The 23,242-nt window shown below is 40.6% G+C and overlaps 1 protein-coding gene across 7 annotated transcripts in view; it reads left to right on the top strand.

Moving 5' to 3' along the window:
- The window catches only part of LOC149156541 (uncharacterized), a 488,936-nt gene that overhangs the window by 58,962 nt on the left and 406,732 nt on the right, over positions 1-23,242 (top strand). The window lies entirely within an intron of this gene.

The following is a 23,242-nucleotide window of genomic DNA, read 5'->3' as shown; positions in this document are numbered from 1 at the left end:
TGAAGGCATCAGATGCCCACAACGCTACAATCAAATTGCAGCAGAGTTCTTTTGCCCAAAAAAAAAAAAAAAAAAAAAGTGGTTTCCTGCAACAGAATGCTCTGATAGAGTAATTTCCTCTTCTATGATCACAGTCACCACCGTTGTATTGCTGGTCCAGTGCTGTTGCTTAGGGATCACGTGAAAGCTGTTGTCTCCCTCAGAAGAAATGCCAGATATTTATTGCTGTAAAAGACAACTTTTGTACAAGATAAAGCTTTTGTAATTACACCCCTAGTCTGTGGCATCTCCTTCTGTCAGTAGTCTACATATTATCTGAAGACCTTTTAAATGGATCACCAGTCATATAGTGTATGGTATTAATTTACTGCACCACCTTAACAACTAAGTGCTTCATAAGTGACTGGAAGGGGCCTTATGGCATGTCCTTAATGTGCATTCATCCAACCATCTGAAGGAAATCCACGTGATAGCATTGTCCCAACAGCCACTGAATCTCTACATGATACTGCTTGTCCTTTCATTTATCAAGGTTGGAGCGTTCCATGTATGTTTGAAGACAAAGTTGATGTGACCCGTTTTAAAGTAGTGAGTTTTTAAAGTATCGAAGCTTTCATACACTTGCTGGAGAGTATTCTTGTACACAGGATTTCGTTTGTGAGCACTAGGAGTAGTGTAGGGATAGATATTTCTTGAGAGTGATTCTTGTCAGAACTTGAAAGTAAGAACAGCATTCAGTTCAAATTTATGGTGGTAATTGTACAGTTGGGAATCTTGTAATTATATAATTAAAACATTCAGCTAGACTGCCTGTCCTTGAGCAGCTGTAACAAAATACTTGAGAGGCAGGAACTAGTGATGATGCGCTTTGTGAATGTAGTTGGATCCTGCTGAAGAGTGGAGCATGCTTTGTTGGAAGTTAAACTCTCAGGTGAATTGAAGAAAATTCATTTTTTGAATGAGGAGTCTGTTTTCTGGATATCACCATTCTTTGTATGTTGAATCTATTGCAAGCTGATTGATTTGAAGTTGTTGCCATAAGTTTATTTGGTGTCCATCTTTTCCTCATTGTTTTACTATTTTTTGAGGTTAGAAATGGCTCCAATCGGTGCAATATTAGAGTTAGTGGACAATCTAATACTCTCTACTATGGATAATACAGTCAAAATCAGCAAGGATTTTCTCACCGATATTCATAGTTGTTTGCAAAATGTACAAGAAAAGATCGATTTTTTGCAGCTTGAATCACAGCTACAGCAAGAAGAGCTACATCAAAATAGACACCATTTTGAACCTGTTTTTGTTCAGAACATTGAGACAACCACCCATTAGCAGCATGTTAATAATGTTACAGTTCATTCAAATAAAGCAGCAGTTGTACATGCAGATGCAGAAACTCAGTCTGCACTTCCCAAGCCCATCATCAGACCTTGGGAACAGCTTGTCCACAACAAGCACAGAACTGGTCTTGGATATGACAAGGACTTGTCCTTTCATATTCCAGACTATGCTAAGCCCATTCAGTTTCAGAGTGCTGGATTCATTCATGACAGTTGACTTGCTCCTCATGACAGTTCACCTCCAGCTATTCCAGATTCTGCTCCTCTTCCACAGCAACAACAACAACAACAAAAACAACAGATCGTGAAATGCCAACACCGTGGCCGAGTGGGCCATTTGAAAGATCACTGTTTTGATCTTCATCCATGTAAGCGCTGTCATAAAACCACTCATTCTTCACACAGATGCTTCAAAAACAAACATCCTGCAAGAACAAAGATTCATCTTGGATGGATCGCTTCTTGGCAATGGGCATCAACAGCCAAGAAGATATTCCAAACACATGTCAGAACTTGTTCCAGAATATTGAACAGTCTTGCAGTTGAGTTTTCTCCATCTTCTCACCTTGTACTTGACAGGGGGGGAAATGATGGTCAATACAAGCTTCAAAGTCACATCAAGCGAGCCTGAGCCACAACTTGCCACACCAGTTTCAGAGTTGTAGCCAGAGACAAAGATGCCCCTGAACAGATTGAGAACACTTCCTCTAGCAGAAGACACCAGCTTCTTGCCAGTTTTGGAAGAGTTCCAGGAATTGCATTAAGCATTCCAGAGTTGTTGGTCATCCTTAAACCATCAAAGGTTGAGAACACTTCCTCTAGCAGAAGACACCAGCTTCTTGCCAGTTTTGGAAGAGTTCCAGGAATTGCATTAAGCATTCCAGAGTTGTTGGTCATCCTTAAACCATCAGAGGTTGAGAACATTTCCTCTAGCAGAAGACACCAGCTTCTTGCCAGTTTTGGAAGAGTTCAAGGAATTGCATTAAGCATTCCAGAGTTGTTGGTTATCCTTAAACCATCACAGGTTGATACTTCCCTTTTTAGGTTGAAGTTTTACCTTTTATGCGGGGTGAGACCTCCCTTTTATGGTTGAAGGTTTCCCTCTTTAAAACAGTAGGATCACTTCCTCTAGCAGAAAACTCCAGCTTCTTGCCAGATTTGGAAGAGTTCCGGGAACTGCACTAAGCATTCCAGTGTTGGTGGTCATCCTTAAACCACCGCCCTTTTTTACCAACATTTCATAGAGCACATTCAGCCTAGTGCTGCCATGCATTTTTTGCACATTTTGTATTACAGCTCTCTTCTTGGACTCATACATAACCCTTCGGATTAAGGGGGGGAATGTTGGACACCTAATCCTAAGTGGGTTAGTGTGGAAGTCGAATGGACAAAAGGAGTCCAAGAGACCTTGGGATCTGAAACCCAAGAGTCACATATTTGTACTATAAATGTATATCTATTGTTAATAAAAAATGTACTCACTGATTTATCTTTCCTATTCTTTGCTGTCCATGTGTGTTTAACAAGGAGAAAAGTAATAAGTTGTTGCAGTAGAAATTTGGGCATCTAAATTTTCACATGGTATCAGAGTTGCAGGTGAAACAAGAGAGCAGTGCTGGAGGATCCCAGTGTGAAAATTTAAAAAATGGAAATCCTACTGCAATGATTAATATGATTTCTTATACTTATTAATTCAGAGATAAGTTATCTACTCTATTCTTACAGTGAATATCGAAACATATTCTACTGCAACCTTCACAATTAAAACATTGAGAAATTAGGTAAAATGCCGGCACATATACAAACACAATTTTTGGACAATTTTCCCCGGAAAAACCCAATGCGGGAAAACCGGTGCAGCAGATGAGGGTTTTATTATTCTTAAGAAAAAATCAACATGTACAAAATTTCACCCAACAATATAGAACTGAGAAATATTTACAGACGTTCTTGAACAAGTCTTTGACCCGAGAGCGAGGTTACTTGTGCCTCTGCGTCTCTCTAGCTTGCCCAGCGTCAATTTGCTCGACGCTGTTCCTTCTGCTGCTCTATGTCTTTGTTCTTGTCTCCTTGACTGATGCTGAACCCTCTCTGTCTCTCCTCTACTTGCAACTCTCCCTCTGAATCGATTTTCTCTTGCTGAACTTCGACTAGTGAGAAAATTGATTTCTCTTGGGCAACAGAGTATCTGCTTGGTGTCTCTTCCAAATGACCCTCAAGTCCCTTCTTATATCTTCCCGATGGGCAATCAATGACCTAAATTAAAACATAATCAAAGGCTCAGATCGTTTTGACTTGATCCATGGTTTTTTAAGAAGTTTCACCCCTGATTAGATTAATACCCATTAATATTTTATTTTTCCTAAGTTTAGACTTAGGAACCCCATTAAAAATATTAATTATTTTAATAAAATCACTTATAGGTGGAATTTTCCAAAACGCTTTCTGGGTTCTTTGGAATACTTGTGCCTAAGCCTCGTTGCAAAATTTGAGGCTTAGAGCACATCCGGTGCTACCTCAAATCAACACTCCCTCTTAGCAAGGAATGTGGTCTAGCAATACACTGCCTCTCTACATACTGCTCTGACTTTGAAGCATCGTCTTTGCTCATGCCTGACATGCTGTCGATCAACTACTGCGCTACTGCTGCTACTATTCTGCTGCCTTTGACGCTGCCACTGTCAATGTTACATCTATACTGCAGCGCCCTCTACATCTGCGCTGCTGTTGGTCCTGCCACCCAACACTGCCTCTGCACTGCATTCTGCTCCTGCTACTGAAACGGATTTTCAATCATACCCAATTGCTCTCTAAACTGAGTAAACTTAGCTCTTCCGAGAGCCTTTGTGAGTATATCGGCCACCTGCTTTCTTGTGGGAACATACTGTAGCTACATTGCTCCACAATGAACACAGTCTCTGATAAAGTGACAACGAATATCTATGTTTTTCGACCGATCATGAAATATTGGATTCTCATAGATTTCGATGCAACTTTGATTATCACAGTAAACCTTGGTCGCCTCCATCCTTTTCCTGAATAGGCTCACAAGCAATTTTCTGAGCCATATGGCTTCGCACATAGCTGTGCTGGCTGCCATATATTTTGCTTCTGTTGAACTCAGTGCTACTAATTTCTGCGTCCTACTGCACTAGGATATCATCCCTGATCCAACACTGAAGCAGTACCCAGAGGTACTTTTTCTGTCTACTGAATTACTTGCCCAATTTGCATCGGTGAACCCATTCAAGCTGATATCCTCTCCTCTAGAGTACTTCAACCCATATCCGACTATTCCTCGTACATACCTAAGTATGTGTCTAGCTGCTGCCCAATGCACCCTTTTTGGTTCCACCATGAACTGACTAAGAGTGTTGACTGCAAAACAAATGTCTAGCCTAGTGTTGACCAGATACATAAGTGACCCAATGCGCTGTCTGTACAAGGTGGGATCTACTTCTTTATCCTCTGATGCATCTATTTTCTTCCAGTTGGTGATCATGGGAGTAGCCATGGGTTGACAATCTTGCATTCTGAATCTCTTCAAAATCTCTATAGCATATCTTCCTTGACCAAGGAATATCTCCTCATTCTTCTTCCAAACTTCCAACCCCAGAAAATAATGCATCAATCCCAAGTACTTCATGTTGAATTCGACTTCAAGATTCTTCTTGCAGTCTTGGATGAGCCTAGATGATTTAGTTAGAAACATGTCATCTACATATAGTACCAAAATAAGTGGCTCATTCTCTACCAGTAAATAGTAGAGATTGGGATCAACATCACTCTTGACAAATCCCAATTGCTGCAAGTAATTATCAATTCGACGATACCATGCTCTAGGTGCCCGCTTGATCCCTTACGGGGCTTTCTTTAACCTGCAAACATGAGATTTCTTCTCATGAGTTTCGAAGCCTTTAGGCTATTCTATATACACCTCTTTTTCTATCACCCCGTTCAAGAATGTTGTCTTGACGTCCATTTGGTGAATCTCCCATCCCATTTGAGCTGTTAGGTATATAACAGATCTGATAGAGGTGTAACGAGCAACTGGGGCGAAGGTCTCTTCATAGTCTATCCCTTCCTTTAATGCATACCCCTTTGCCACGAACCTTGCCTTGTACTTCTCCATGTTGCCGTTTGCAACATACTTGATCTTGCAGATCTATCGTGAACCTACAACTGATCTATTTTCCGGTCTAGGTACTACTTCCAGACATCATTCATCATGATGAAGTTGTACTCTTCCACCATGGCATCCACCCATATTTGGTGTTGAACAGCTTCCTGAAAGCTAGAGGGTTCTCCAACCTGAGCTACCAATGCTTGGTATCTATTTGGCTTTCTGCATTGCCTCTTCTCGACTCTAGGAGCTCCAACAAAGTCCTCTGCATCCCTCAGTGTCTGCCACACTTCTCTGCTTGTTCTACCACGGGTGGTGGGAGGCTCAACCAATTCTTCCTCTTGTTCCGTCTGTTGAGAAGCATCTGCATTTCCTCCCTTTGAGGAAATACTGGTACTGGTCATTGTACTTGTCCCAGGTGTATGCTCTGTTGCCTGTCCTTCTTGTCGCCCCTGTTGCTCTTGGACTAACAGAACATTTCTTGACTGATCTTCTGTAGGAATTTCACGAGATTTCCTGAAAACTCTATCTTCCATGAACTTTGCATCTCGTCTTACTATAATCTTCCTGTTGCCCAGAATGTAGATTCTATATGCCTTTGAGGTCTCGATGTATCCTACGAGATAAACCTTCTCTGCAGTTTGATCCAGTTTGCTGCGCTTCTCATATGGAATGTGGCAATAAGCCACGCTTCCGAATATCTCAAGATAATTGACTTTCGGCGTCTTCCCTGAATACTCCTTCGGGTGTTCTCTTCCCCAATGCTTTATGAGGTGTTCCATTCTGAATTTACACTACCGTGTCGCAAGGTTCTGTGCATAGATACTTAGGTAGTTCCTGATCGTACAACATGGCCTTGGCTACCCCAACAATAGTTCGGTTCTTCCATTCTGACACTCCATTCTGCTACCGATTATATGGAGTTGTCCACTCTCTTTTGATGCCCTCCTTTGCGCAGAAATCTGTGAAATCCTTGTCTGTATATTCTACTCCGTTATCTGAATGCAATACCTTTATCTTTTTCCCTGTCATATTTTCAACAAGAGCCTTGAACTCTCGGAAGTGATCAAAGACCTCATCCTTGGTCTTTAAGAAATAGATCCAGGTTTTTTCTGGAGTGATCATCGATAAAAGTGACGAAGTATTCGCCACCACTAAGAGCCCTTGTGGACATAGGACCGTAGATATTTGAGTGTATTAATCCTAATACATCCTTTTCTCTATTGTTACTTCTGGGAAAAGCTGCTTTAGCGTACTTTCCTAGTACACATCCTCTGCATAAGTCATCATGTTCATTGCTTAGGACTGGTACCCCTGTAACAGTCTCTCTGAGCATCCTCAATGCTCCATGGTGTAAGTGCCCCATTCGCCTGTGCCATAATTCATTTCGCTCCTTCTCACCATTATAGTTGATGCTTATCAATGCCATTGGCGATTCGAGCTGCAACCTATACAACTTGTTGCTTCGAACCCCAATTTGCTTTTTCCTCTTCTAGCCTGAATGCTTAACGTATACTTTCTTCTTGATGAAGTATACATCATATCCCTTGTCCTATAACTGAGACACTGAAATTAGATTCATCCCTAATCCTGGCACATGCAAAACATTGGTGGCTCGAATGCCGGTCCCTGCTTCCATCTGAAAAGCTATGGTGCCTCTCCCTATGGGAGTACACTTCGTTCTGTTTCCCATAGTTATTTGGAAGTCCATCTGTTCTTCTTGATAGCTCGAGAAATGTTCTCGTACTCCAGTCATATGAGTTGAAGCCCCACTATCAATGTACCAAACATCCGTTGATGCTGAATTAGCTAAGCATGCAAATTCTTCATCTAATCTGGTAGACAAATCTTGGATATTTTGAGTATCCATTTTCTGACGCTAACCTATCCCAACGACTATTATAGGAAAAACTGCGTCCCACTTCCTTGCTGAGTCTTCTGTTGTGCCGTTCCTTCTACCATTGATGAATTTCGACTGGAAAGACTTACCTCTCTGTTGGCTCACTCAGAGAGTGTTTTCCCATGAAATCCAATCTTCTTTGGTTTGAACTGCTGAATCCTCTAGGAGATTCGAATTTCTACCCTTGCAGGGATTTCGAATTCCCTTCTTTTCTCAGTGTTGGATCTTCTAGCTTTTCTCTTCTTCTTCCCTGTAGCTTTGATACCATGTGAAAATTTCAAAAATGGGAATCCTACTGCAATGATTAATATGATTTCTTCTACTTATTACTTCAGACATAAGTTGTCTATTGTATTCTTACAGCAAATATCGAAACATATTCTATTGCAACCTTCACAATTAAAACATTGCAAAAATGAAGGAAAATGCTGGCACATATACAAACACAATGATACAGTTATTTTTGGACAATTGTCCCCGGAAAAACCCAATGCGGGAAAACCGGTGCAACAGATGAGGGTTTATTATTCTTCAGCAAAAATCGACATGTACAAAATTTCACCCAGCAGTATAGAATTGAGAAATATTTACAGACATTCCTGAACAAGTTTCTAACTCGAGAGAGAGGTTCCTTGTGCCTTTGCGTCTCTTTGGTTTGCCCAACGCAATTTCTCTGGCCTCTAGACTGACCTACGCAATGCCTGTGTCACTCAGGCCAGCGTTGCCTCTCCCAGCATCAATTGCCCGACGATGTTCCTTCTACTGCTCTGTGTCTTCGTCCCTGTCTCCCTGACTGATGTTGAACCCTCTTTGTCTCTCCTCCACTTGCAACTCTCCCTCTGAATCAATTTTCTCTTGCCAAACTTCGATCAATGAGAAAATCAATTTCTCTTGGGCAATTGAGTATCTGCCTCGTGTCTCTTCCAAATGACCCCCAAGTCCCTTCTTATATCTTCTTGATGGGCAATCACCGGCTTAGATTAAAACATAATCAAAGGCTCAGATCATTTTGACTTGATCCATGGCTTTTTCTAGAAGTTTCACCCCCAATTAGATTAATACCCATTAATATTTAATTTTCCTAAGTTTAGACTTAGGAACCCCATTAAAAATATTAATTATTTTAATAAAATCACTTCTGGGTGGAATTTCCCAAAATGCTTTCTGGGTTCTTTGGAATACCTGTGCCCAAGCCTCCTTGCAAAATTTGAGGCTTAGAGCACATCCGATGCTACCTCAAATCAACACTCAGCACTGAAGGAGGAAGGAAGTTCAAAATTCCTGCACAGGCAACAATTCGAATCCCTAGAGAGTTTGCACAGTTAGGCCAAGAAGGCATGATTTTCGTGGTATTCTCTCTCTGAGTGAGTCAACAGAGAGGTAGGATTTCCAAATCGAAATCTGTCAGCGGCAGAGGGAGCAGCGCAGCAGTAGCTTCAGTGAAGAGGGGTTCCTGGTGTGAAGCAGTTTTCTGCAGGCAGTTACTGGCCAGAAAGACGTCAGAAGGAAGAAGAGACACTTGACGAAATTTCTTCCTAAGAGAATTCCTAGCCAGGGAATTCAAATTCTTATTTGTTGAGCTCAGCAGGAGAGAGGAGGTCATTTGACTTTTTCGATTAGCAGAGATGGGAGCCAGTGGATTGAGAGATCATGATAGGTTGGATGGTGCATCCAACTATGTGATTTGGAAGGCAAGGATGTCGTGTCTTCTGGATGAGCAATTTCTTAAGATCTACGTTGACAACGTGGTAGCTGAGCACGCAGATCCAGATCCGCTCAAGAAGTAAAAGGGAGAAATGTCGAAGACTAAGAGAATGATCCTCGACGGAGTGAAAGATCATGTAGTCTGTCGCATCGCTGGCAGAGCGACTGCCAAGGAGATGTGGGATGCTTTGTCGACGCTATATCAAGGATTGTCCGAGCAACGAAAGACGTACTTGGAGCAGAAGATGAGATCTATGCAGATGCAGAAGGGGGGACACATTGATTCGTTCCTTCTTAAGCTTCAGGAGACCCGAGATGAGCTGGCATCTGTGGGGTGAACACCTGAAGGTTCCGAGATGGTAAGACTGTCCCTAAATTCAGTATCTAAGGAGTGGCAAGTTTTTGTCTAGAGCATCCTGGGCAGGGCGACTTTGCCAGATTGGGATGGAATGTGGGCAACTCTTAAGCAAGAGGAGTTGAGGAGAGACTTGGTCAAGTGTAAACTTGACTGGAGCAACAACAATGGGTCGAACCCTAAGGAGGAAGAAGAGAATGCAACCTTCGCATCCAAGGGGCAGCAGGAGCAACGGAAGAAAAAGAAAGATGTTTTTAAGATCAAATGCTTTAGGTGTGGTGAATTCGGTCACTATGCAACATAGTGTTCTCTAAGGAAGAAGGAAAAAGATGAGAAGCATGATTCGAAGGTTGCAACCGCGAATATCGAGGAGGAGGAGTTCGCCATGACAACCCAGGAATCTCCAGGAGGGAGGTGGGGAGATTTAGAGCTGTAGTTTGAAAGAATTGCAGTTGGGCAGTTTCGATGGTGATGATGATGCATTTATTTCCAATCCTACTACTTTGTCTTGAAAATGCTCTGATGGAAAATTTGAAGTACCCAATCTTTTTTGAGCTATGCCTAATCTCTTCGTTTTGAATCTGTTCTGTTAAGGGGGGAAGGAAATTTGTCAACACTACATCACTCCTTGTCTAGCATGATGTATAGATAATCTCATTGTTGGGTTTCCTTGGATCTTCAACATGATATCTTTTCTCTAACTCTCGATCAAGTCTGACAAAGGTATTATCAGGCATGGGGATGGTGGCATATGATAAGTCCATTTGAAGGTTGCCACCTAGATCTGATGCCCATTTTCTTGATAGGAGCATTCCCCATGAATCTGGAACATCTATCACAACAATATCCATAGTCATTATTCTATCTGTGTATGCAGCTAGGAAAACCTGTAAATCTTTAATTATCCCACACACTTCAATTCTTTTAGAATCCATTGAACATATGTTGTGATAGGGCCTAGAAACCCTTAAATTCAGTTGCTCCATGACTTTCTTGGTCATGACATTTGATGAAGCCCCTGAATCAAGCATGCAGTTGTGTAAAAGACGATCATTCACTATCAAAGAAACATAAAATGGTAGATGATCTTCATTCCCCACATAACAGTTCATACTTTTCAATACAATTTCCTCATCTTCCGGTTCGTCACTAGGCTTTTCTTCCCTTTGAGTAACTTCAATGGCACTTAGTAACTTGGCCCTTTGAGATGGTATCTTTAAAAGTTTTGTCACTGGAATAGAAACCTTTGCATTATTCACCCAATTGCCCAAGTCAAAATTCAATTCTGAAGTAGGAGGAGAAAAATTTCTGTGATTATTCCAGTCTTGGATATCCCTTCTCTGATAAGTCATCCCTTTGTGTTTTGCCATAGCAAGAATCTGTCCAGATGTAGGTTTTTCCCCAAAAATCTTAGTGACCTCGTCAAAATCTGCAATCATATTGTAAACCCCAAGATTATTAGGCCTATGGTCAATCTCTTGATTTCTCTCAAAGGTGTATATCTGATCTTCCATGGAGAACATATTGATTTGACCACTTGTCCCTCCTAACATGCCACTTTCCATGATTCTCTTCACATATGGGCATGTGGCTTCTTCATGGAACTCATTACATGGCCTACAAAAAGGGGGAATCTGATCTACCATGTTGGTGGATTCCAATGGATTTGGAGGCCTATGCTCCTATTGAGGGCCTTTATTATTTTGCCATCTATCATTTGGCCTAGTTTGGAATCTTTGCACTTGTGATCTCTCCATGGCCACCAACCTATTTTGCATGGTTTCCATTTCTTTGATGTGATTTGCTTCCATGCCCTTGATGAGTTGAGTTAATTCTTTAATAGGATTATGTGCAGTCTCTTCCTTGGCATTGCCTTCGTAATCATTTGATTTTGATGGCCTTCTATTGAAACTAGGAATTTCAGATTTTCCTGACTGCTTTCTAGCCCTTTCTATCTTCAAGGCTTCAGATTGAGCTACACTTAGATTCGTAGGCTGCTTCCTCCTCAACTCATAGGCAGTGTCAACCCCAAAAGCATCTGGATATGAGCATAAAAGAAATTCATCAGGAGGTTTAACAGTAGCAGGCATGCGTTTTACTAATTCATTGAATCTCTTGTTAAACTCCTCCATGATCTCATTCTCATTTTTCTTCATGTTGCTAATGGCATTGATCAAATGCCTATTCTATTTCTTCTCTCCAAACTTATCTAAAAATGCAGTGAGAATGGCTTGTAAAGAGTTATATGAGTTAGCAGGTTGCTCAGTGAGCCAATCAAGAGCATCCCCTTCTTAAGATAAAACAAAAAGCCTCATCTTCACGTCCTCATAATTAGCAGTGTTACACCATTTAAAGATACAAACATTAAAGTTTTTCACATGTGATGTAGCACTAATGGCATTGTTACCTTGAAAGGAAGGCAACTTTTCAATAGCCTTGTTAGGAATATTGCGAGGATAGCCATTTATGTTAGTGAAGTCACAAGGAGCAAAGAGATCATTCATGATGCTAGGCTCTACTTGTTCTTGAAAAAGCAAATGAATATCAGAAATAGCCTCTTGCCCAAGACTAGCAAGAGCTCTACTATGAGAAAGTCTATTCAACCTCTCTCTAAAAACCCTTTCAGGATCAGGAGAGGGGCTAACTAGATCACTTGAATTTCTCCTAGTAGAGACTCTTGCAAAATTTGGATTGAGTGGAGTCGCCACTTGAGCAAGAATCTAAATCTAAAATTCAAAAATGTTAAAACCAAAAGGTTAGTCGACTTCCTAGGTACAATAAAGCTTGTCCTCGACAACGGCGCCAAAGATATTGATCGACAATATCTGATGGTACAAGTGCCCTTTGGATCATCCTTGGGCGTGGAGTCTTCATATAATCATTAGGTGCCACTCCAATGGTCAACAGGACCAATGCTAGTTGATGCAGAGGAGTGTCAGAGTGACAGTTGCAGTGGCTAGGAGCGCTAGAGATTGACCAAAGCAGAGCTAGAGTTAGCAGCAGTGCAGTTGGCACAGAGCAGAGGTCGGCAGCAGTGCAAAGGCTTTAGAGGGTTAACATAGAGACTAACAACAATGAGACTCCAACAACGAGATGTATCATACTAAACACTTGTTCAATAATTTTGGATGCTTTTCCGTTGCTGATGCAATAGTAGCAATAGTTGAAGAAGACTGCTGTGCAGATGCAGTAATGCCAGTGATAGTGCCAACAGCAACACAAATGCATAATTGAGAGGGAGTTGCAATACTGATGCATTGTTGACAGTGGCGGGGTCACCAACTGTATAGATGTAGCATTTGCGTTGTAGTTGATGGACATGATGTTAGACATCAACAACGTAGAAGGAGATGTTACAGAATAGAGTGATGCTTCAGCGGGATGCATTACTAGAGCACATTCTGCGCTAAGAGGGTGTGTTGATTTTTGGTAGCATCGGATGTGCTCTAGTGATGCTTCAGCGGGATGCATTACTAGAGCACATTCTGCGCTAAGAGGGTGTGTTGATTTTTGGTAGCATCGGATGTGCTCTAAGTCTCAAAATTTGCAGGGAGGCTTAGACACATGCATTCTCCAATACCCAGAAATCGTTTTGGGAAATTCCACCTGGAGACAATTTTATTAAAATAATTAATTATTTTTAATGGGACCCTAAGTCTAAACTTAGGAAATTAAAATAATTAATTGGTATTAATCTAAATTGTGGGTGTAACTTCTAGAAGAAGACGAGGATCAAGACAAAATGATCTAAGCCATTGATTAGAAGTTAATTTGGGCCGTTGGTTGTCCAAAGATATAAGAAGAGGCTTGAGGGACACTTGGAGAACACATCGAATAGAGTTCAGAAGATCGAATTTCTGAAGCAGAGCAGTTGCTTGTGAGAAATTCAAAGTGAGCTTTTGCAGTGAGGGGCAGGGATAGTTCCGGTTGGAGATTTCTCTTGATCCGGGAATACTCAGTAGAGAAGGCATCGAGAGCTTTGGGAGAGGCAGCGCAGAGCCAGAAGAGGTTGACGCAGGGCCACACAGAGGTAGCGTAGGCTGACACAGAGACATCGTAGAGCCTTGAGGAGGTCCGAAAATTTGCTGAAGGGATCGATTTCAGAGGCCAGAAGTCGGGGTGTGAGAACAAGGGGTGAAAATTGAAGTTCCTGGGCAACAAATTGATTAACGGAAGGGGTGACGCAGTCCCTAGAGGCTGTGTCCCTGGGTTGACGCAGTGATTGCGCAGAGGCATCCAGGGGTTGTTCATTCAGTGGTTGGATCAGTCAGATCTCCAGTGATAGTGCGAGGTAATCTCACTTATCTATCTATCAGTGATATTCTTTGTACTGGAGAGCGAGGAAGGCATCCCGAGATTGTATTCAGAAATTACTATTGCATAATAATAAAACCCTCAGAGCTGTTGTATCGATTTTCTCCCACAGGGTTTTTCCGGGGACATTTGTCCAAAAATAACTGTGTAGATGTGTTGCGTATTTCTTTCTTGTTTAGTTTCTTGTTTCCGCATTTTATTTAAATGTGAAGGTTGCAGTGTATTCGTTTCAGTGTTTACTGTAGGAAACAATAAATAATTTTGTTCAATAATTAACAAATAGGAGAAATGTAATCAATTGTTGCAGTAGAAATTTGGGCATCCAACTTTTCACACTTGGTTCCATAGGCCCTGGAGGAGCCTCCTTTATCATTCAGGGACTAATGATTGTCCCAACCCCTGGAGGGCAATGAGCCGCCCTACCTCAAAAGGGGTAATCACTGCTATATTATACACATCATGCTCTGTTCCTTTGAGCCCCAAACAGTTAATTAAAAAATATTCATAAAAGGAAAAAGGCATATAAAGAAGGGTGGAAAAATCAAGGCCAAGGAACCTCATGTACCACTACTGCTCCCTTCTATACATTATATACCTAGGTGTGGGGTTTCCCTTACCTAGCTACCACTATGCCCCATTATGTGGCCCAGGGTTGTCCCTCTCATTTCCTATTCCATCTCACCTATTTGTCACTTGCTACCCCCATTAGAAGTATGTACTATCTCACCTATTTGTCACTTGCTACCCCCATTAGAAGTATGTACCTTTGACATACTATCCCCTCTAAGGGTTGAAACCACCTAATAAGGTACTTGGCTAAACCCCTTTGGAGTTTGGAGACACTAGCACATGCCAAAGCCCACTACGGAAGGGCATGCCATTATGAAGTGCCCACTTTGTTATCCATGGTTTGTAAGCTCCTTTACCCAATTATTCTAATCACTGATTGTACTGGAAGCCTAGGGGACGCATTGGATCTTATGCAGGATTACAGGTGGTTTCCATTTAGGTTTGGCTTCCCCATATGGGATCCTGACCCCCAAAGGTCCACATTGGCACATGTAGGGTGTGCATAGAGATCCATGGGCCTCCACAGCAGCAAACAACACTCCGCAGATCTTCATAGATGTTCAGAGATGACTAGTGATCCACTTTTGGGACGATGGTGACATGATTGGTACACTATGCCTAGTAGGCCCCCACAGAAGCCCCACACTCTTGGTAGGTGTCCCAACACTTGTACAATGTCATGGTAGCATTCATTCCACCACCTAGATCATTTCAGAGGATCTATAGACATCTCCGATTCATATGTAGATCCATGGGGTCATTGATGTGCCCTCACACCCATTGAGAGCACCACAGGTCTACTACTTGGAGAACAAGGGGCCACCCCATTGTCCATCATATTCCGAGGAATTTATTCCTCAATATGGCACTTCAGGATGTTATTGAGCCTTTGGAGGGTCCTACAACATGCATACATCATTATTTGGCCCCTTGTGAGGCTTGTTTTTACATTATGAGCTAGTATGGTGGGCTTGTCACCATTAGGGGTTATTATTTGCACATTATTTTATCATTAGGGGCCCATAGGCTAATTTGAACTCCTTAGGAGGCTATATATTGATGTTAGATACATTCATTTGTATCATCACTTGACTTGGGATCTCTCTAATGATAGAGAACTTTTGCACTAAGTCACCGGATTCGTCCTAAACCCCCTACGAATCCCGAATCCAGCGAATCCGACACGATTCGGTCCGGATTCGTGTCCAAATCATATGACACGTCGTGTCCGTTTTCAACACGCCGTGTCCGAGGTCGTGTCACGATTTTCAAAAGCGTGTCGCGATTTTGGGACACGTGTCCTGTTTCCAAGACTCGCTAAGCTTAGTGCGGGAAAGAAAAGGGCGTGTTTGCTCATTAATATTTTCATTTGGCAAGTGATTTTTACTGTTGCAGCAAGGAGTAGAGCATTTTGGCAGCTTCATGATCAAGTCTAGGCCCTAGTATTGATATGCTATTCATGGTAATGTTAAATTCTTAAAGTAAAAGTGACATTCTCCTTAATCTTCATTTTCATCCTTTTACTTAAATTTTTGACATTACCATGAAATGACTCAGGATGTTTGAGAGTGGTTCCGGCCTCATTGGATTTCATATGGAGAAAGTAGAATTTTAGATTTCATTCAAAATCCAGCAGACTTATTAGTTTTTTAGGATTTTAGGATTGGGGGATTGCAATGTTTCCATTGAATTTTATCATGTATTAGGGTATGGAACTCGTATTTAATCAAGAGCACCAAACCAAGAGCTTCTGAATATGTCGCTCCCGCTCCCGTTTTCGCTCCCGCTCCCCGCTTTCGCTCCCACTCCCAAGTAACACTGTTCCTGATGATATGGGTCTGGACACCACTGTTGAGTTGGCATTGGCCAACATGGATCTCAATGATCCAGTGCTAGAGCCTGTTAGATTTGATGACTTGGAGGGGTCAACCTCCATACTAGCAAGATGCAGAGGCGACTATGGATACAGGGGAGGAGGAGGATGCAGAGGAGAGTAGTGGGGACCATGATGATGGGGACAGTGATGCTGATTGATGCCTTGAGGCTTGTATACCTGTAGTTGTTTTTTATTTTCTATTTCTATTTGCCATTGGCATTGCACCAACACTACCTATGTAACACATTTTGATTTGATGACTTAATGAGAAAACTACAATTGTCAGTGTGTTTATCTTACTATCTTGTAGTTGTAAGTTGTCTTTCAGTTATGAATTATGAATCATGATTTAAATTTTTAATAGATTTATCATTTATGTGACCAGTACCACTAACATTTATTTGAATTTTGTATGTACTATGCATGCTAATAGCTATAGATGAAGATCTATGTTTGAAATCAATAAATTTGTATCATTAATTAAAATTTGTGTAAGAAATATGATAATATCTAATTTTTAATATATATATATATATATATATTTAATAAAATAATATATAACGTGTCCTAACGTGTCCTGTTCCGCGGGGTCAGCGTGTCCGAATCCGACACCACGAATCTCGAATCCTACGTGTCCCGAATCCCTGTGTCAGGTGACTTAGCTTTTGCACTTTTTCCTTGGTGGATATTTTTGGAGATGGATGAATTTTGATGTATGGATTTGCCGATTTGGGCTATTTCTCTTGTCTTGGAGCTTTATTGAGAAAATGAAATGCTGGTTCGATATACTCTATAAAGTTGTAAGAATTTTGATGCTATTATTCTTGTTGCTGCATACTACTAAAATTAGCGCTAGTTGTTGCGTTAACGAAATGTGGAATTGAGCATGTTTTAGCTATTTTAATGTAGGGTCAATGTTATATGAATGAAATGTCCTAGAGATTTATTTATCTCGAGAAGCTTGCATCATTTGCTTTGAAGTATAAATGCTTGAAGGTCACTTTTCTTTTCCTTCTCTCAACATTGGACGAAGTTGACTTTCTGGACCTCCTTGATCAAGAAACCAAGTTCTTACTCATCATTATCCTTGACTCCATATCCAAAGTGAACTAGGCACTGATCCCTCAAAAAGGGTGATCATTTCAACCCTCTTTTAACCATTTACCCCTTTGTCTGCAAGTCTAGCCCCATTAGGTCACCTAGGGCATCAATTTCCCAGGAATTGACCCAAGGAAAAATTTCGATTTCCTATAAGCTATTGGGTTGGTGGGTCCCCTCCCTCTCCAAATTTGAGGCAATTCTAATGGTGGAATCTCTGGGAATCTCAAGCCCTAGCGGTAGGATCGAATTGTGCCTAGGCATCCCCAAGGCTAGGCCTCAATAGGATGAATTCAACCAAATAAGAAAGTATTCCTATTTGGTCCTTTTCCTTCACCTTGTCCAGGATAGGAACATCATTGGTTGCTACATTCCATCCTTGAACCTGGGCTGGGTCCACTTTGCCACGTATGGTCGCACTTCTCAATAAAGACTATTTGTCAAGGATCATTTGGGAATCCAAGTTTCCCAAGGATTATAGGGATTGAGAAACTTGTTCATAACCCTATCCTTTCTCCCTCAACCCTTACCCTCGGTGGACCAAGTCCCTTGTTTAAAGAGCAAGCAAGCTCCATTCTTCACTCCATCCTTGGGAAAGGGTTTTCAAGGTCACTTCTCACCTATCTGTTGACATATACCTTACAAGTGAATCCCTACACTACCGAGACTCCTCCCATTGGTGAAAGTCCGTAAAGAGCAAGGAGACTTAGCTGTGGTGACAATGGGCTAACTAAGTCTAAACTTAGGAAATCTGGTTAATTAAAGGGTATTAATTAAATCAGGTGTGAATCTTCTAGAAGAAGACGATGATCAACTTCAAGTTAATCTTAGCCCTTGATTACGTTTTAATCTTGGCCGTTGGAGCTCCAATGAAAGATTATAAGAAGAAGTTCAATGGGCACTTGGAGAACACATAGAATGAGAGATCAAAGATCAAATTTCTCAAGAGTAGCACTGTTGAGTTGCCGGAGTGAGATCGAGTGATCTTCTTGCTGTGAGGGATAGGGATAATAGTCCGGAGGAGAGTTTTCTAGATAGAGTGCAAAGCAGAGAGGGCATTTAGCAATTCAGTGAGGCAGCGCAAAGCTTCAGAGGGAGTTCGAAATCCAGCTGGGAGAGTCGAGATCCAGTGCCAGAAGCCGGGTATGAGACTGGAGGGTCAGAAGGTCGAATTTCCAGACAACAGGAGATCAACAGAGGAGGTGACGTAGAGCCTAGCCAGTGTGACGCAGATCTGCGTAGGATTGACGCAGAAGCTGCGCAGAGGCAGCGTGGGGCCAACCAGCCAGCCCCTGATCAGTGTCGGATCTCCCGAATCAGTGTGAGATTTTTCTCACTAACTCTTTGCCAACATTTCTCTATATCGGATAGCCAGTTTGGGCATCCAACGATTTGTACTCAGATTTACTACTGCATAATAATTAAAACCCTCAGTTGTTGCACCGGTTTTCCCACATTGGGTTTTTCCAGGGACATTGTCCAAAAACAACTGTGTTGATGTGTGTATTTCTCTCCAGTGTCCGCAGTATTTTATTTTTTATAGGCTGCAGTGTATGTATTTTAGTATTTGCTGTAGGAAGCTGCAAGTAACTTGTTCAAGTAATTTAACAAGTAGGTGAAATATTATCAGTTTGCTGCAGTAGGAATCGGGTAACCGATTTTTCATAGACTCAAATCCTCCCCAACAATGGCACCAGAAGATGTTGCCTCAAAACCTAGTAGGCCTTGTGAGAGGTCTCACAAGACAAGAACTAGACCAATGGACAACACTGAGGTGAAGGCCCAATATCACCACAACACACCACCTCCTATCTCTCGAGTACAGTTTTCCTCTATGGTAGCCATTTGATTAGAGATTAGTTTTCATGATCTTTACCTTGTCATCATGCCTTTCCTCTATAGCTGACAGCCTCTTCTGAAAACTGATTTTCATGTCTTTTATTACTTTATCATAATTTACTTGAATGGAACTCATTTCTTTTTAATGATTTGCTTCCATAGTGATAAAATGATTTTGCATGGCAGGCACTTGATCGAAATGATTGACCTTCATGTTTTCTAGCACCTCATCACGTTTTTCTAATTTGGTGAACAAGGTTTTTATATCCCTGGAATGATTTGCCATCAATTTCTCTTGATTAAGTTCCGTGGTTTTTATTATTTGAGTTAACTCATTGATAAGTTGTTTATCTTTTTCCTTTTCATTGTTGTTACCAACTCGACAACTCGTCCCTGCCTTTCCACTGTCGAGGATTTGTCTTGCAATGACACAAGTGGATTCATTATGAAATTTCTCGCAAGGTTTGCAATACGATACAGTCTCTTGATGACCACTTTCAACTTTCTGCCTAGTACCAGAGGCACAAGGTGGGCCCCTTTGATTTCCATATTTATCTTCAAAGGCCTCAAAAATTGATTGTAAGGAGTCAAAAGTTTCATCAGGGAACTTCCAAAACCAATTCAACGCATCATCTTCTAACGAGAGAACAAAGAGTCACATCTTGACATCCTCATGTTCATCATATGCATAGCCACCAAACTTTTCCATATGAAAAACGAACTTTGTAAGGTGCTCACTAACAGTGACTGCATTATTACTCGTGAAGGAAGGCAAATTATCAATGGCATCTCCTGGAAGATCATGAAGAATGTCAGTAAAGTGACAAGGGGCGAACAAGTCATCCATGATGACTTTCTTAAGGGAAAAGGGAAGTTGATGGATGTTAGAGAGAGAGATCCCTGTTCAAGAAAATAAGAGATCCACAAGAAGCGAGCTTCTAGTAGAAATTCCTGTAAAAAATGGAAGAAGTGGAGTTGCCACTTGAACATGAATCTAACTCCAAGATCCAAAAGGTAAAAACCAAAAAATTAATCAAGGATCAAGTAGAGCTTCCTGCCTGAGAAAAATGAATGAATAAGTGGAGTCACCATCCAAATAGGAAATCAACCTAAACATCCAGGTGCTAAGAGTGTGAATGAACAAGATGATAGGATTAGTGAAAGGAAAAATGATAAGGTGACCAGAAGATGAAGAATGATAAAAGATTAGGAAGACAAATGAGAGTGTCATCAACACCAAAGTCCAATAAATTGGTTCCCGGAAACGACACCATAAAATGTTGTGCCGCTTGACGAGCTAATGAATGGCAAAAAGGAATATAAGATTATGAAGATTGTTGTAAACCCCGACAATGAGCAAACTCGTCCCTGGCAATAATGCTAGAAAATGTTGTTGCCCGGATTGTACAGGCACCGTGACAGTGCTCAGGATGGGGGCTGCTACTTTAATCCCTGCCTACTCTATTCTAGCTTTCTCCCAACAACAAGCTATGGGGGGGTAGTCCCTATGAAATGAGGTGAAGGAAGACAAGTTCGGAACCAACTTGTTTGGGAGACACGGATGAATGACCTAGGCACTTGGTTGAAATTGAGCAATATTATTGATTAGATTTAGATTTTCTATTATGAGACTAGTGCCTTAATGGAGTCACAAATTCTTGCTTTCTATAAATTGGAACCAAATGACCGAATGGACACCTGCTGCTTGAATGCTTCACTAACCTATATGATATGCAAGACCTAGGACTTATGTGAGATGCAGAGATCTTGGTAAATTTTAATTAGATGCCTAGTCTAAATGTAACCTTTTCCCTAACTGTTTTGAAAAACAATTCTCAAAGTAAGTTGTGAAATGGAGGCCAACGGGAAGCAGGCAGTGACCTGATTAATGATACCTTCCCCTGTGTTCCACTCACCCGATACCTCCCCCTGTGTTCCACTCACCCAGTGCCTCTGACGTTGCAGAGACTGTGGCTCTGACGACTGCAAGGTCATTGTGTTAATTACTAGGAGAAACTGAATCTCTCAAGCTAGTGTGAAAAGGGTTGCTCTATATCTCTATCAACCTAGCTTATGCTAGGAAGTAAAGTATTAATGCAAGCTAGATCTAGGATGCTAAATGCAAGATGATCAGTGAGGTTATCTTGAGTTAAGATTGTTTGAGTTTCTTAAGTACTTATGTTATGATTACTCTTTATGCCAATAGTACTAACAACAATGGGAAAAACAATCTTAATACAAGATGAGTGCTTAACGATAGAAGTGTAAAATTTAACTATAGGTCAATCCACAAGATGCTTAAGTAAATCAACTTATCCACCAATGATTATCAACACAAGATATTATGCCAATTCAAACTTAGAAGCCCAAGATAACTCTATCAACAAGATTAACTTCAGATTTTGAGTGCAAAGTTAGACAACCTTTAAGACCAAGATGAGATAAGCCAATTTCAGATTTATGACAGTCTATATCAGCAGTGATAATTCAGAAATTCCGGACTTTATTAGTGTTATGATAACAATGAGGAAGCCACTTTAAATCATGAAATTTTGCTCAACCATGAAACATAAAAATTTCCAATGACCAACAAATGTAAATTAACTTGTTTAGCCCACTTTATGATGAAGTATTCAATGATATTTCAGATTTGATATATTTATAACAACAATAAATAGATCACAGATCAACAAATTAATAAGGCCCAAAACAGTGCCCAAGATGTCCAAAAATAGTAAAATTTCGCCAAAACTTGAAAAAATTATTTTTTAGGACTATTTAGAGGATGCGATTCAAAAATTTCAGGTCTAATCTATTTATTACAACGTTAAATAGATGACAGATCAACAACTAAGCAATGCTTAAGACAATCCCCAATATATCCAAAAATAGTAAAATTTCGTTGGAAATTGAAAATTTAAAATTTTTGGTCCTCTTTAAGTATTTGATTCAGAAAATTTTGTAGGCTTGATTCAACAATTTACGCAGAAAATTCCAGCAAGCAAAAATTTAGATCTAGGTTAAATCCAAGATGCCAAAATGGCCAAAACTCATGAAAATTAAGATTTTACAATTTTAAGTGATTTTCACTATTAAATATGTGATTTTAGGGCTTAATTGTTGTTGATTTAACTGCTGTAATAAAACTAAAGTAAAACAAGTGTTTAGAGGTCAAACCCTAGGCCCAAGGCCTTGTAGAAACACTTGCCGAAGTGACCCAAAATTTTGGATGAAGATGCCACTTGAAAATCAGATTTTTTGAGTCTCAAACCCTACAAAACCACCAAGGCCCAAAGGTCCAATTTTTCTTGAAATATGCAATATTCCCTTGGTGGAGGACCTTTAAAAATTGACTTTTTTAAGACTCACAAATTTTTCCATTTGGAAAATTTATTTTCCTAAGACAATTTAAATTTGACTCAAATTAATTAATTTTCCGGCTTTAGATTTAATTTTATTTTGCCAGAAAAATTAATTAATTTACACATGAGGGGATTTAATATTTTTCCAACCCTCTAATACATAAGTTTTTACATTTATAAGACTCAAAGAGGGAATACACATTAGGCCTAGACTCTCAAGACACATAACCCATCTGCGACACAACATGATCTAGTAGACCAAGTGATTCGTAATAAAATAATTAAGCCAACTAGCTTAGATTATTATCAAACCACTGGCTAAATTATTCTCAAGCCACTTTTACATTATACTCAACTAAAACACTAGGACTCACCTAAGATTTCGACAATAAATTTCACTCCAACTTTGGGGGTTTAAGCTGGAGGGGAAAAAAACTCTTCTGATTAGCGTGTTTAGAAACAGGTAATCAGAGAGGTTAAAAAACCTCCCAGGATGAAATTTGTCATCAAAATTATAGGTTTAGGTTGTTACATAGACTCAAGGTCTTACTAGGATCATTTACATCATATAATTTGCAGAATGGGGTGACCATGACACATGGATAGCTGATAGGTAATCCGATCTTGTTAGGAAAAATTGGCAATTCCGCTTCCTTGGAACTTTGACAATTTGAGTGCAACAAGCAATATTAGGCTATTTTGGGGTTGGTTATATACGTCCCCCTTGTGTGTATCCCCGCTCCTGCGCTTTTCCAGCCCAG

This window comes from Pinus tabuliformis, chromosome 9 (assembly GCF_031772625.1).
Source record: "Pinus tabuliformis cultivar Carrire ecotype Pingquan chromosome 9, CPIR1, whole genome shotgun sequence".
Taxonomy (NCBI): Eukaryota; Viridiplantae; Streptophyta; class Pinopsida; order Pinales; family Pinaceae; genus Pinus; species Pinus tabuliformis.
The sequence above is the reverse complement of the archived record's forward strand: the minus strand, read 5'-3'. Positions and strand labels throughout refer to the sequence as shown.